Here is a 14413-nt window from a genome sequence, read left to right on the forward strand (position 1 = left end):
ATTTTTAGAGTCGCAGGCTCGCGCGCCGGTAGTGTCGCCAAAGGGAGGCCTCCCATTGGTCGGCTAACTAGTCTGGGATACAGCCCAGTGGGAGTATGCCAGATGGTGTTTTGAGGGCAGGAATATATTTTATTTTATTTAAAACCATTGTCCGATATTAGATGAATAGATTATTTTACACATTAAGTTGGTGTGGCTCCAGTTGTGGTCTTTGTGGTGGTGGAGGAATTGTGTTGGTGTGAGATTGAGTGTTTTGTTATATTCTTGAAGTCTGTGGAAGTGTGTTGAGTGTGAACATGGTGTGAAGATATGTAGGAAGTTTATAAACTCTCCGCACCCGCAGAGGGGTTTGGTGAATTTGTATCTGCAGCTATTAGTTTTGATTTTTCTTAATATTGTAAGGAGAGCATTTGGGAGCGGGGGGAATCTGTCTTTATCATTTGTTTGCATTTGATGTGTTTTGAACACTTTTAAGAGGATAGAGTCGGCTTCTGATTTAGAATATTTAAGATTTATTTCATGTTGTTTATTCATAAGGGCGGCCTGTTTCGCAGCCTCGTCTGCTAGGTCATTCCCTCTGATACCAGTATGCGAGGGAATATATTGTAGGTGGAGGTCAGTTCCGGATATAATTATTTGATTAGCTAGTAACTTTATCTCTGTTTGTATTTCTTGACGATTTTATGTTTCTGATTGGAGGGCTTGTAGGGAAGATTTCGAGTCTGTGCAGACGGCTATAGCTACTGGTTTATTAGGAAGGTCATTTATGAAAGAGAGAGCCATGTAGATGGCGAATAGTTCTGCAGTGAAAATGGAGATGTCGTTATTAAGTTTGTATCTTTTTGTAATATCAAGGTCAGGGACAACAAATGCACAGCCCACTGAACCGTTACTCTGCTTGGATCCATCAGTATAAACTTTGAGGAAATGTTGGTATTTAGTGTTTAAAAGTTCTTTTGCAACAGTTGCAGCTAGTAAGGGATTGTCTGATTTCTTTATATTTATAGGGATATTTTCTTCTATGGTAGGTGCCTCGAGCAACCAGGGGGGAAAGGTGGGTATGTTTTGTTTTATTATGTCATCCGTTGTTATGTTAGCCTTTTTTAATATTGGTTTTGTGTATTCCCAGATGGGGAGTATTTTGTCATATTGTGCTTGGGATTTGTCCTGGAGCCACTTATATCTTATGTTATCAAAATCTGTGAAGTTGTCTGTCAGTACTTCATTTGTGGGGTTAGATTCAGTTGCTGTGGCTCCTAATACATACTGTGTGGCTCTAAGTTGTCTCCTCTGTTAGGGATAGCCAGCCGACCTCCTCATATGTGTTTTTGTTGTTTGCTGTTCTTGGGATATTTAAAGCTGTTTTCAAGGCTTTAAGTTCTAAGTTTTTTAGGTCCGATTTATTGGCTGCAAAGAAGGCCTCTTGTCCATATGTTAGTCGAGAGCGGACCAGGGCTTTAACTATATCTGTCAGAAATGTTTGTCCTCTGGCCCAGGGCTCTGCCTTTAGCATCTTTATTATGCTGATGGTCTTATTAGCTTTATCAACTAAGTTATTTATGTGGGGGTTCCAACGTAGTTCTCTGTGTATAGTTACTCCCAGAAACTTGACCGTTTTGCTGGGTTTTAGTGTAGTATCTCCTACCGTTATTCTGCAGTGTTGTTGTAGTATTTTACTTTTTGAGACCACCATGAAGATAGTTTTTTCTGCAGATAGGTCGAATCCATTTAGGTTCATATAGTCTACCAGGTTATCTATTTTTGTTTGAAATCGTTTCATCTTTGGGTCTGTTTTGTTTATTATGACTGGTTTTTGTGCATCGATTATCACCAAGTCGTCTGCATAGAGCAAGACAGTAGCGCCCTGCACATCTACTAAATGTATGTCATGTAACATAATACTGAAGAGAAAAGGGGCAATTATACTACCCTGTGGCACCCCCATCTCTAAGGCGTGTATGGTTGAGAGAGATTCCCCCACCTTTACTTGCATGGTTCTATTTGTTATGAAGGCTTTAACGAAGTTGTACATGTGGGCTGAGATACCTAGTCTTTTGATTTTTGTGAGGAGTCGGGCGTGCCAGACCGTATCGTATGCCTTCTTTACGTCAAAAAAGGTTGTTAATAGTGTTTTACTTTTGCTACTTATGGTTTTTTCCTTTTTTTCAACGAGCCGGACTACATGATCTGTGCATGAACGGCCTTTGCGGAAGCCTGTCTGGCAGGGTGGGATAATGTTATTTTTGTCTAAGAAGTATTCTAGTCTGTTTTTGATTATGCGTTCATATATTTTGCCGAGGTGGGGGGTGAGGTTGATTTCTTGGTTTACCAGGTTTGGGGATTGCTACCACTTGCGCGTGTTTCCACGCTGTCGGGACAGTGTCAGTTATCCAGCAAGTATTGTAGAAGTCGGTTAGGATCTTCACAAAGTGTTTGGGCAACTGTTTAATCATACTGCAGGAGATACTACATAGTCCCGGAGACTTTTTTACTTGTCTGATCTGTTTTATAGACTTTTCACATTCGGTGATAGTTATTTCAGTGTTTATGGGATTATTACTATCATTTTTCTGGGTAGGGCAGCACCTGGTTGGAGTTTAAAGCCATACCGGGCTTTGCAGTGGCGATACTGCGCACGGTTGGGGAGGTGGGGGCGGGGTGGAGGGGCGGTATTTTCATACCCGGGTGGCTTGCCATTTTATGACCCTTGGCTGGGTATGGGAGGGGGGGGACAGGGCCTCGTCGGATGTGTAGGGCAGCACCTGGTTGGATTTTATCGCCATACCGGGCTCTACAGTCTAGCGACTGTTACATGTTAGCTTACACATTAGTAAAAGTCAAGGATGTCCGTCTTCTGCGCAAACAGTTTTTATTGCGTTTTTACGGGTCACATGACAAAACTGTAACTAACACTCTTACAAAGCTGCCGGCGATGGGGAAAGAACTACCATAACAAATATTGGTTCATAGTACCGCCTGAACCGACTTTTATTAAAAATGAACACGCTTTCAAGCTGTTAAATATCTTTAAGTTATTTAAAGTTTGCAGTCGTCGACACAATCTGCATACTCTGCCAAAGATGCGACAAACTGACGAACCCTACACGGGTGCTGTCTGCATGAGTTGCGCCAGCACCTCAGGCTATTTCCGGGGCGTGGCTTCTTGACATGAAAAGCGCTGCAAAAAGAGTCTATCAACGTCTAATGCGTTTACTCCCGCCATCTTGTGATGTTCAAACCGAGGCGGTGAAGACACGAACTAGTGTTTTTCAGGTGGATTCCCAGTCCGAGTTTTTGAGTCGCTTAACCACGTGATTCCTACGTTTATCACGCGCGTAATAAATGTTTAGATATGCGCGTAATAAATGCGCGCCTAATAAATAATAAATACGCGCGTATTAAATAATTCATACGCGCGTAAGAAATGTTTAACACGCTCGTAATACATAATAAATACGCGCGTATTAAATAATTCATACGCGGGTAATAAATAATAAATACGCGCGTCAGAAATGATTCATACGCGCGTAATAAATACTTTTATTTCTTACGCGCGTATGAATCATTTCTTACGCGCGTATTTATCATTCATTACTCACGCGCGTAAGATTATTTAGAATTTATCACGCGCGTATAGGTTATGAGCCAAACGGCTTTCGATATGTCTCCGCACTATTGTTTACGGGCGATGACACAAAGGAAACCGAAAGACAAAAGTCGGAGATTCCATTATTAGCCCTCCGGCCTATAACAGAACTATGAAAGGCACATCTACAAGCAATAAGCAAAATATTCAAAGGAACACAGACAACAGAATATAACCATTAATTGTGAAAACCCGTGTGTAAGAGTTTATGCACAAAGAGGACTTGGAGAGGACAGCACGTTTCGCCCTGCAGTCCGGACTGACGATCTAACAGCGAACGACAAGAAGAAGAAGATACACAAATATTCAAAGCTTTATCCCCGAGTACGCTAGTACTTGGGCTCAGCAGACTTTAATTGTGTGTCTGTCTGTGTATCTGTCTGTCTGTCTGTCTCGACTTAACAGCTTATTGCTGGGAAACTACTGGGCGCAGTTCGTTCAAAAGTTGATACACTAACTTGATAATAGGTCCGATTGATCGTATTAAAACTTCATAATGTTACCTGGGACCTAAATGCGAAATAAACCACAAAAACGACTTGGCGGTGGGAGGAATTCTCGGAGCAACAGCCAGCCATTGAGCTGATAGAACAGCCGAACGCGTCACTCAGTGACGAGAAATATAGCGTCATGAAAAGCATGCGTATCGCATGCGAGACGATTTGCAAAATAGAACAGCCAGCCAGCGTGTGGCCACCACGCTTTGCGCGTTGTTTGTTTGAATAATTTGATTTTTTGTGTACCCCATTTTCTACCAAGCGTTGGTTGCTCGGTCGCGACTGCGGTGGTTTAGAGGTCGCGATTTTGTGTTTTGATTCTTTTCATATTAATTTGTATTTTTTCTTATGGTTTCCTTTGTTTACATATGTTTCAGTCTTTTACCTTCACTTTACATTAAAGAATTTGGTAAAACTACCTGGGGCGTGATAAATGCAAGAATCCGCGAGCCAGGACAGTAAAAGAACTTCGTGGGCCACCAGTTCACCAGTTATGAAGAGGGTCGGCAGTATATTTTTCACTGTGATCAAATAAAAGAGAAAGGCCAGTCACCACGCACATCCTCGGCTCGCATGCAATGTATTTATATAGCAAAGGGAATGCCTGTAATTCACACAGAGCAATCACTTGGTCTTAAACGTGCACAAGACTGACAAAAACTTTCATACTGGGGGAGCGAGCCAGTCTGAAGAGTTCTCGGGTCCAGCGCGAGCGTTTTTTATTAGGGTATATTGCAAGTTTTCTTACAGTAGCTTCATTCGTGGAAGGCAAGCAACTGATACCATGCAAACAGCGATGAATGCCGGACATACATCGGGGCTATCAGTTCATGCTGGTATCATTTCTTCATATTTTGAAACAAACAAGCAGAAAGCGAACTTCCATTTCGAATATATCGATCATTGCAACGATAGGGACAACACCTATTTTCTTTATTCATGCTGAGATTGTATTGTAAATCATTCCTATGGGTGTGAGGGGGGGGTGGGGGGGGGGGGCTAAACATGCCAATTCTACGTCTTAAAATTAATGATCTCTAATCAATCAATCAATCAATCAATATGAAGCTTATATAGCGCGTATTCCGTGGGTACAGTTCTAAGCGCTTGTCGAAGAGTTGTCAACACAGGACTAACAAAGAAACTAACATCTTCAGACGGACACGAACCCTATCACACACTAGCAAACCCTGGTAAACAAACAACTGTTTAACAACAATGTACACATCAATAGCTAGGTCCAAACAAAATAATATTAAGCACAAAGAAAACACCTCTCACAGAGCACAGCACAAGAATGTCTTTTGGGGCACAGCACATCACGTCGAGCATGAAAGTCGCAGCCAGCTACGGGAAGAACTGAGTCTTCAACCTACTCTTGAACGCGTCAAGAGAGGGGCTCTGGCGAAGCTCAAGCGGCAGGGAGTTCCAGACGGAGGGGCCCGCGGAGGGAAATGCACGCTGACCAGCAGATGCGAGTTTCGAGCGAGGGATGTAGAGGCGGAGAGGGTCAGCAGCAGAACGAAGGAGACGGTCGGAGGGCTGGGTGTACAGGTCCAGGGAGGATTGAAGGTACTCGGGAGCAGAGTCGTTGAGACACTTGTAGACCAGAGTGGACAGTTTGTAGGAGATTCGGGTGTTGACAGGGAGCCAGTGCAAGGTGCGAAGTAGGGGGGTGATGTGGTCTCGCTTCGTCTTCCTCAACGTCAGCCTGGCAGCGGCGTTCTGGACTCGTTGTAGGCCATGAATGGATGAGGCGGGGAGGCCAGCCAGAAGGGAATTGCAGTAGTCCAGACGACTGAAGATGAGGGAGACAACCAGCTTGACACAGGCGTCGTGGGTGAGGTAGCGACGGATGGAGGCGATGCGTCGTAGGTGGAAAAAGCAGGTCTTGATGATGAAGGAGATGTGTGTCTGCATGGAGAGAGTGGAGTCGAGAAAGACGCCAAGGCTCTTGACAGCTGGGGAGAATGGAACAGTCGCGTCATCCAGCTGGAGGTCGGTCACAGTGAGGGAAGCAATCTTCTGTCGTGTTCAGTTTTAATCGCAGACAAATAATCCCACAGCCATAGTGACTGTTCAAAGAAGGCATTATTGATGACAACTGCCGCCAATTGTAAATGCATTCAACAAAAAGATAGAGAGATACTGACAGACAGAAAGACACACAGACACACACAGCAAAAGACAAAGCTGACTTACTGCTTGCTCCCGTTGTTCTTTGCCAAAACCATAGTCTTTACTTACCAGGGACGTTTTTTACACTTGTCACTACCGACTCAGAAATACATTCGCCTGCAGACGCTCTTTGTAATTTCACCTCCAACAATGTTCTTATCAACAATAACTTACTTCCTTGTACTATATTCACCTTGTGTCGTCAATTACAGCACTGACAAGCCATAGCGACAGAACCGGTTCAAGCACGTATGCGCATCTTGCTGTGCAGTAAAGCAAAGAATTATTTTCAATGGACTCATTGAAAGAGCTATCGTTTCAACTCGTGTGCACTATGCGGGGACATGACGAAATGTTGTGCCTGTGACAGCAAAGTTATACTCAACACATACAATCAAGGCCCTCAAAGAAAAAGAGTCACGTTTTAGTGTGGGTTGGGATTTAGTGAGGGAGGATCCGTGGTATTCAACTACCAAAGGGAGCTAAGCTCGGTTTGAAAAATGTGCGCGAGAAAGAATGTTCTCTCTCAACGACCTTTGAAACCCGCCAAACAGACTTCAAATTTCATTTCCCCACGATGACACCTTACAATCAAACTTTGTGTTATATGGAAGAATGTACACCGTATTTTAGTTAGTATGTTTCTAATTGTTGGTGAATTTCCATCCCCAACTGTAGCCTGAGTGAGTGCACACAGAATCCTTTATCATGTGTTATCGGCATGAACATTTCTCAAGTCGATTAAGAGTATTCACGACTTTCCGACATTGACATTGTAGTGGGGTCAAGTGGGCGTCGGCATCATTGTCCAATCAGAAATAATAAAATCTCTTGCTGGGCAGTTTCCGGTCCGGACTGATTAAATGGCGAAAACATTTTGCCCGAAAGTTGAAATAAAAAGACAGGATAGGCTCTTTGATGGGGAATCATCGATTTGCTTTAATCAGAAATAATCTTTTTTGCATGTGGTTTAAACCCCGAGTTTGTGTTCGTAAGAACTATGTGTTATGTTTGAATTAGTGTGGCCATTCTCTCCGATTTGGCAAATAAGTGTGAACGTAACTGACGTTTTTGATGCAAGAATGCGACCAGCTTCTTACTTGAAATGAATCTATACTAACTTTATGTCTCTTGCAAACGATTTTAACACACATAAAAGGATAATGTTCAAAGCTGGGCCAATTATAACGCAATTAAATATTAGCAAAATTAAATGTTTCTACTGAGACATCTTTGCACCAACAAAGCGTAAATAAGCTCAATGTTTTACTTGTTGCTTTCAAAAAGTTATACATCCTGATGCTCGTTGAAGAAAATGACAATTTTACATTTCTAAGACGAACGTGACACCCCTATGACATATAATCAACCGGAAGGTCACATGTCTGGAAGTCATAAAAAAATTGAAAGTGTGAAATTTAATGGACCTAGCTTTAAAAACGTGTAAGAAAATGTAAGAATGACTTATATCCACTTTGGTATCAGAATGTAAACCCTCTGTGACCTTGGGATTTGATGATGGTTAACTTTACTTGCACCGCCATACCTCTGCCGTGTGCTGACAAAACCGAGTAAGTCCACTGAAGCTAGTTCTGAGATAAACGACTTTTTCTGTTTTATTACATTTCTCAAAAGTGACGATTAGCTTGATCAACCTACAGAGATAATAAGATAAATAGCATTAATGTACGTTTACAACCCGAGTTTGATAATGATCTGATGGATGGTTTTTGTTTTGTTGGGCATTTTGTGGACTTACTTGGTTTTGTCACTTTTTTTTCCATTATATCAGATCTAAACAATGTGACAGATCTAAGCAAGTGGACTTACTTGGTTTTGTCAAAACATTTGGAAGAAAAAGTAATGCTTTTTTTGAGGATGAAAGTCGCTTGTTCATTTCAATGCGTTATTCTCTCAGGTGCCAGGAGAAACGTTCCGTATAACTCTCGCTTACTCTATTACACATGTCGTGTGCACATTAGAGCGCTTACTTCCCTTTGCTTATTTGATCTCTAAACAACGCTCTGGCTCATTTCGGTACGATTCTCACAGATACTTTCGAAGCGAACCTGTAACAATGTGTGCGTTTGTGTGTTTGTTCTGATTAAAACCAGTCTTGATCTAAGGACTATGTCCAGTCAAGAATAAAAGCTGGTTCTTGTGTATGACTGTGTACGTGAGTGTTAGTTTGAGTGCCTTGGAGAATGATGAGCATATCAGATTGCGGTGATTTGCTAAAATACATAATTATTCACGTACAATTTTTTAAGCTACACAGCATGTTTTTTTGTTCCGGTAATGTTTTGTTGTTGTAAGTTTGGGTGGTTCGGTTACTACTATAGTTACAGCCTTAAATCACATTATTTGAAATTCAAATCAAACACTATTTACCCGGGTTTGGGGTCTTAAAAATCGTTTCTTGAAATTGTTATTAAGAAATATTTCTGGACATTAAAATGCTAGCACAGGCACGAAAGTGATTTTATTGCAGGTGTCATTGTTTCCTGAATCTATTTATAGATGTGTTACGTTTGAATTGATATTAAGCAATTCAGGTGCCGTGTGGACATTGTACGGAAACATTCACTGTCCCGATTGACGGGTTTTAACAGCGAGGACGCAATTTTTGTGAAGGCGTTCTTCTTCTTCTTCTTTTGCGTTCGTGGGCTGAAGCTCCCACGTACACGTGTGCTTTTGCACGAGTGGATTTGTACGTGGATGACCGTTTTTACAAAACCATTTAGGCAGCCATACGCCGTTTTCGGTGAAAGCATGCTGGGTATTTTCGTGTTTCTATAACCCACCGAACTCTGCTTTGGACTGCACGATCTTTTCCGTGCGCATTTGGTCTTGTGCTTGCGTGTACACACGAAGGGTGATAAGGCACCAGCAGGCCTGCACGTAAGTTGACCTGGGATATCGGAAAAATCTTCACCTTAATTACCCGTCAGGTGCGGCCGGGATTCGAACCCACGACCTTCCGCTTTGGTAAGTCATTTTTTTTTCAAAATGATATTTTTTGTTCATCAAAGAGAAGAAATCAATGCGCATCTTGTGTGCTAATTTCTACTTTTTAGAGTGCTTAGATAAGCAGATATGAACAAGTAAGTCCACAACCAAAAACAAATTTTTAAGTGTGCATGAATGTTTTGACAAAACCAAGTAAGTCCAAGGGGTTCCCAATTTTCCTATAATGATAGTTTTAAAATTCTTGTCAAACGACCCATACAGAAAATACGTCATTTTAAGTTTAGAACTCACAAATGACGTCATTTAAAGTTTAGAACACACAAATGACCTCTTTCGATAAGGCGAGACCTTATGACGTTTTATTTTAAACATTTTTCTTCTCTATCTATATATAATTCTCCTGACGATCCTTGTCTCTCTCTCTCCCTCCCTCCCTCTATCCCTCCCTATCTGTCTCTTTTCCTCCCTCCGGACATCTCACTTTCTATCCCTCCCTACCTCTCTCCCTATCTCTCTCCCTCTTACTCTCTTCCTCCCTCCCTAATTCCTCTTTCCCTTTATTTCTCTCTCTCCCTCCATCCCCCCCCCCCCCCCCCCCCCCCCCCTCGTCGACCCTGATTTCTTTCCCCTCTCTCACTCTCTCCCTGTTTAGTCTCTCTCTCGTTCTCTCTCTCTCTCTCTCTCTCTCTCTCTCTCTCTCTCTCTCTCTCTCTCTCTCTCTCTCTCTCTCTCTCTCTCTCTCTCTCTCTCTCTCTCTCCATCTTGTGCAAATGCGTAATGTTAACGTTATTTTCACTGTTTTGTCATTTATCTTGACAACACTTCTTCTTTAGCAGCCATGCTTGCACCAAAACTAGCACCCCTACTAACAAGTAAAATGCCGCAAGAATATTCAGATTGACTTTGACGTCATACTGGCAAAAACATTGCATTCTGATTGGTTATAGCGTCATAAAGGTTCTTGTGATTGGTGGATGGACTTACTTGGTTTTACCAGCAAATTGACATGTAATTTTTTTTGAGAAATGTTTGAAGTTGTGGACTTACTTTTCTATATCTCCTTATCTATTTATTTTACAAAGTCAAAATTTACACACAGGCTGCTTCTTGATTTTTTAGTTTTGATGAACAAAAAGATATCATTTTTGGGAAAAAATGGACTTACTCGGTTTTGTCAGCACATGGCAGATGTACTTTAAACAGTTTTTAAGGTGTGGACTTACTTTTTTATATCTCCTTATCTATTTATTTCACAAAGTCACAATTTACACATAAGGTGCGCCTTAATTTCTAAGCTTTGATGAACAAAAAATATCATTTTTGAAAAAAATGGACTTACTCGGTTTTGTCAGCACACGGCAGTCCTGGTCATCAAACCTTAGAAGTGTGTCAAGTGTCAAAGCCCAGGATCAAACATGCGAGATAACCGTATAACGTTACGAGTCATTGCCAAGTGAATACGTGCTTATCACAAAACGTACAAAGTTCTCGGTACATGTCAAATATAATAGTTAGGGTATGATTGGAATTTCTTTTCGTGATGGGGTTCTGGCATCTGTTGCTTTATTTGTCAACTTTTAATATGTTAGCCTCTTTTTATGCAAAAGCGTTTCGAGAACGAAGTTGTCTCGGTGACTTTTGCACGCGTCCTTTCCCTTTAAAATCCCCTTTTCTCAACACGTCTGGTCATTCAAACCAAAACAAAATTTTTTCACTCTTTATCTTCACTGCGCTGGCTGCAAAACCCCTCCGCGCGGAAGTGTTTTCAGACACATCAGACACAGGGTGAAAACGACTCTAGGAAATAGGAAATTCTTCTTCTTCTTCTTCAGCGTTCCGGAGTTTTCTGGTTACGTGTAAGCTCGTTTGCCCATTTGCGTTCCCCATACTATACTCTGAGAGCATAGTCAGCTTCACTCCGCTTTCGTTGAGTAGGCATGCTGGGTATTTTCGTGTTTCCATAACCCATCGAACTCCGACATGGATTACAGGATCTTTTCTTGTGCTTGCGTGTACACACGAAGGAGGTTAAGTCACTAGCAGGTCTGCACATAAGTTGACCTGGGAGATTGGAAAAATCTCCACTCTTAACCCACCAGGCGGCAGCGACCGGGATTCGAACTCACGACCTCCCGATTAGCAGGCCGACGTCTTACCACCACGCCACTGCGCCCGTCGAAATAGGAAAAGATCTGCGATGAGGATAATCTTATTGAGGTCATATTCTAGCATGCGGGTCGTTCATATCTCCAGAAATAAGCGTCCAACGAATTTAAGGCATTGCCAACATTCTGACCCAATGTATTGGCGATTTCTGTGTCGGAGAAATAGTTATCTTTCCTTAGCTCTCGTTATAGGTCGAACTTAAGGTTGCGATGACCTGACCTGAAATGTACATAAACTTGGCCAACAAATTATTGCCACAATTTTCGCACGTTCAGGAAAGCGTTAAACCACAATTCATTTAAATTGAACTTTATATGAACTTTTGAAACATACACGTCAAAACGCAAGTCGCTTTTTGTTTGTATTCTTTCTTCAAAAGTAGCCTACCGTTTGTTTGTTCGTAACCATTTTTCGAGCTGTGCCTTGTAAGATAATGGCTGAAAATGTCTTTGAATACAAAATCGCAGAACTTCAGGTCGGTTGCTCCGAAACTGCAATGTCACAAATTTCTTGCGAAATTCCCATAGCCAACGAGAAGTGTTGCTATTTTTTTTCGTCAGTTGATAAGAACAACCTTTAAATCATAAGTAACGTGTCATGGAGATCTCCGGTCGTGTGGGTTTTTGTTGGTCGCACCTAAACGTTAGATATCGAGACGTACACACACTAACACACACACTCACACTCAGACACACACACACACACACACACACACACACACACATACACACACACGCACGCACACATACACACACACACACACACACACACGCACGCACGCACGGACACACACACACAAACACGCACACATACGCACGCACGCACGCTCGCACACACACACACAAACACTCATACACACACACACACGCGCGCCCACGCACGCACTAACGTAGCACGCACGCACGCACACACACACACACATCCCCAAACACACACACACACCCACACAGATACATATACACACACACACACACAAAACACACACACAAACTCACACACATACACACACTCACACACACACACACACACACACACACACACACACACACTTTCACACGCACAAGCTTTGTATGTATATGTATGTGGGTTTTTTTCATTGTAAAGCGTTTAGAGAACGTAAAGCGCTCTATAAATCTCCCATATTAGGGGAGACCGGAGCTAGCCCGCCTACTTTTATGCTTTTGGTAGCATAACTGGCGAGTTTGATGAACTAGAAGACTGATTTTTTATTTTACATCAAGACAAATGTGTAGCTGATATCAATGTGCAGACAGTTTTTATGTGCGCATGAACATTTGTTGTACATACTGCTTTAAGTAGACCTACCCTAACGTAGGCGAACTTGCCCCAAGTCGGGGTAAGTCCGCCTACAGGGTGGGGAAAGTCCGCCGCTCTCATCCCATAGTAGGTACAAGACTAGTTGTGGGCAAGCTTTAGTGGGAAAGCTTTTTTAATTCCCTTCAATATTTAGGTTCAAAAATGCCAATGACAAAATACGAAAGAATGTAACACAAAATTACGTTAGGGGAGACCGGGGCTAGTCCGCCTACTTTTATGCTACTTTTATGCTTTTGGTAGCATAACTGGCGAGTTTGATGAACTAGAAGACTGATTTTTTTTATTTTACATCAAGACAAATGTGTAGCTGATATCAATGTGCAGACAGTTTTTATGTGCGCATGAACATTTGTTGTACATACTGCTTACGGCGAACATGCCCCATGACAAATAGGCGGACTTGCCCCTGCACGGGCAGGCAACTCTAGTGCCAGATAACGAGCACAACATGGGAAGGAAGAAGCAAAACTTTCGTCAGAACTCGACCTTAATTAACGCACTTTCACTCGACACCAAGACTAAGTATTTGTTCTCAGAGGTAATGCATCAAAACCTAAGTCAACTCCTATGCATTCATGTTACAAAAATGAAGAAAAACACTTTTTGTGATCTGTACTCGCGATATATGGGCGCGCAACCTCTGAACTTCTGCAGGATATGGCGGGAAGAAGGGACACCACTCCCACATGGTGTGAATGACTAAAAGGTGGCAAACGTAAGAATAAACAGACAAAGACGGATGTGCCCCGGGGGCGGACTAGCCCCGGTCTCCCCTATTATTATTATTACATCGCAAAATGGTGAGAGACAAACCAAGATATAGCTCAAAGTTTGTACTGGAAAAAATAATACGGAGACACGCTCTAGTGGTCACCCACTGAAGTGCGCACACACGCAGGCGCGCGCCCGCAGTAGCCTTCAACTCACGCCGTACAACGCTGCTATCTATCTATTAAGACAAACATACACTCACATACAAACACACACACACACACACACACACACACACACACACACACCTCGCACGCACGCACACACACACACACACACACATAAACACACACACACACATTCACACGCACGCCGCAAAATGGTCATAGACAAACTGAGATAGTAAGACCGTGAGAGATAAACCACACACACACACACACACTTTCACACGCACACCGCAAAATGGTCATAGACAAACTGAGATAGCAAGACGGTGAGACGTAGATAAATCGAGATATAGCTCAATGTTTGTACTGGAAAGGAGAATACAAAGACACGCTCTGGTTGTCACCCAATGGACGCTACTACAAGTACACAAATACCTGTGGCTGCGTACACCAACACTTTTAAAAACGCTACTTCATTCAGGTATGTAAAGGATCTCTTTCCAGTCTGCTGAATATAATCTGCCCGTACGTAAAAGCTTTTATGTTTAACATTTGAATAGTCCGCCTTGGAGCTCAACGGTGTGTGCAGGCTTTTTCAGAGCTTTGAGAAGGTAAGAATTCTACATGATGGTATGTCTTCTTCTATTCTTATTCTTCTTCTTCTTCTTCTTCATGGGCTGAAACTCCTACGTACACTCGAGTTGTTTACACGAGTGGATTTTTACGTGTATGACCGATTT

The sequence above is a fragment of the Littorina saxatilis genome, linkage group LG5, assembly GCF_037325665.1.
Source record: "Littorina saxatilis isolate snail1 linkage group LG5, US_GU_Lsax_2.0, whole genome shotgun sequence".
Classification (NCBI taxonomy): Eukaryota; Metazoa; Mollusca; class Gastropoda; order Littorinimorpha; family Littorinidae; genus Littorina; species Littorina saxatilis.